Source organism: Triturus cristatus, chromosome 9 (genome assembly GCF_964204655.1).
Source record: "Triturus cristatus chromosome 9, aTriCri1.1, whole genome shotgun sequence".
Classification (NCBI taxonomy): domain Eukaryota; kingdom Metazoa; phylum Chordata; class Amphibia; order Caudata; family Salamandridae; genus Triturus; species Triturus cristatus.
The window spans coordinates 740,849,271-740,851,745 of NC_140592.1; the positions used below are offsets into that span (position 1 = coordinate 740,849,271).

At 50.5% G+C, this 2,475-nt stretch overlaps 1 non-coding gene across 1 annotated transcript; it reads left to right on the forward strand.

The window, feature by feature from the left end:
* The first annotated feature begins 558 nt into the window (after positions 1 to 558).
* TRNAS-CGA (transfer RNA serine (anticodon CGA)) lies at positions 559 to 640 on the forward strand. The gene has a single exon. It is a non-coding gene; the product is annotated as a tRNA-Ser (tRNA).
* The last annotated feature ends 1,835 nt before the right edge of the window (positions 641 to 2,475 follow it).

Here is a 2,475-nt window from a genome sequence, read left to right on the forward strand (position 1 = left end):
TAACCCGCCCCTTTTTTTTACCTCTTCTCCATTGGCTGGCCTCTTAAATGCTGGTCAACCATTGGAGAAGAGGTTTGTCTCTCCAAACAAGCCCCGTCTTTTTCGGATTCGGGGGCGTGTTTTTTCGATTCTTTCTCTCTGGAATGTAAACATTGCAGCCAATGGCAAAAGGAGAGAAAGAAAAACACGCCCCCCAATCCGAAAATGACGGGCTGTTTCTCCGAGCTACCTTTGCACCACGGGTCGCCCACTCTTAATATTGTTTTTGAATGTTCCTATTTTTGTAAATCCGTAAATGTTTGTGTGGCGATAGTTTTGGGCCCAAGATCACACGTTTCGGTCAGTCGTGGAAGCCGAATTCAGGTTGTCTGTCTCTGCATAAGTAGTGTGGCTGAGAGGGATACAGTCCGAGATGAATGTATACCTGGGGGCGTTGCATTCAAAGTGTTAAGTGTGCTGTGCAGTATGTGTGGAGGTCAGCTGACAGAGTTACAGGGTACAGAGTGCCCCTGGTTACACTGCACTCGTATACAACAACAGTGACAACGGCTTCAAGGCGCTGCGATGGCCGAGTGGTTAAGGCGTTGGACTCGAAATCCAATGGGGTTTCCCCGCGCAGGTTCGAATCCTGCTCGCAGCGGCTCCAGCTTTTGCACGAACATGGCTCAGTGTACCCGAGAAACCCTTCACTTCCGGACTCGCCATCTCCATTGAGTAACAGAGTTAAAGGGCGATGATACAATTAAGATTAGAACATAAAGAACAACAGGTCGTAATTTAGGGAGCGGGTGGGGTCAGGGGTGCTGTTGTGTGTCCTTCAAGGGTCACTCACAGATGCACGCACCTGCCATTCTTATGGAGCGCGCCTGTTTACGCAGTCTTTCACCGCTCTCACGGGCTCTTTTACTAGGCGCTATGAGGAAGATGAGGGTTAAAGTGAGGTTGGCGTGATTGTCGAACAGCATCTATGCCCTGCTGCAGACTGCGGGTGACGTATGCGAGGTGTATTAGTTGACGCATATTATTGTATTTAATTACTGGCTGGAAGCATGTGACTTGTTTGCACCAATGGCGCTGCTGGTGTGTTCTCCGTGCCTACATTGCTTTTTGCCGCTTGCATTTTAAAGGCGATTATCTTGCCTGCATTAAAGTGAGAGGCAACCCTAATTTTTATCTCAGCCTAAACCCATAGGCAGAAGTAAAATTGCATCGTAGCCTGATTGCCATACTTGTTTAGGTTTCACAAAACAGACCATTTGTTATCCTCTAGTGGATTTGGCTGCCGCTCTTTGCTTACCATTAGTCGGTTTTAGTGTCACTGTCCTATGCTTGTTTCTTACTCGTCAGTTTCCATAGGCTTCCTTCCTCCTCCTATTTTTAGGTCTCGGCCCGAAGGCTGCGCTTGCGCAGTCTCGCTCCGAGTGAAATTTAATGTTAGGAGTGGGGCTTTAACCTGCCCCTTTTTTTTACCTCTTCTCCATTGGCTGGCCTCTTAAATGCTGGTCAGCCATTGGAGAAGAGGTTTGTCTCTCCAAACAAGCCCCGTCTTTTTCGGATTCGGGGGCGTGTTTTTTCGATTCTTTCTCTCCTCTGGAATGTAAACATTCCAGCCAATGGCAAGAGGAGAGAAAGAAAATCACGCCCCCCAATCCGAAAATGACGTGCTGTTTCTCCGAGCTACCTTTGCACCACGGGTCACCCACTCTTAATATTGTTTCTGAATGTTCCTTTTTTTGTAAATCCGTAAATGTTCGTGTGGAGATAGTTTTGGGCCCAAGATCACACATTTCGGTCAGTCGCGGAAGCCGAATTCAGGTTGTCTGTCTCTACGCTGTGGCAGTTTCTGCCTGTGATAACATCTCCCGGGTGCTTCGTTCTCCACGGCTTGTGCTGATGAGCCACCGAGGAAGTGAGTATACGCCGTGGTTGGTATTGGAGTGCCCGCCTCTAACACAGCATTGCAGCCACACGCCTTTCATTTCTTCGGCATGTCAACCATAGCTCCGTACACTTATGTCACTTAAGGTCTCTGCATGGGCTTTAACCCCTTCGCTGCTGCGGACATTCCGCTGCAGCGCTGGGGGGGCAGGGGGGCAGCGCGGTGGGCCTGTGCTCATGACGGAGCCGCTCCGTCATGAGCCACAGTTGAGCTGTGCTCATGACGGAACGGTTCCGTCATGACTCCGCCCATTTGCGTTGTCGCCCCGCACAGGCGGGGAAACAGCGCCGCGCAGGCGGAGCGGCCGCCAACAGGATTGTCATGACGGAACCGTTCCGTCATGAGCACACGCCAACCGTGGCTCATGACGGAACGGTTCCGTCATGAGCGGGGAAGGGGTTAAAGTCATCGCCCCAACCCACCCCCAGCAAACAGACCGGGCTTCCGAAAATAACAATTAGCTCAAGCAAGCAGAGCGGAGGAAGTTCGAGCAGACCATAGACACGGAATCTACCTCATGTATAGATTTAGTACGT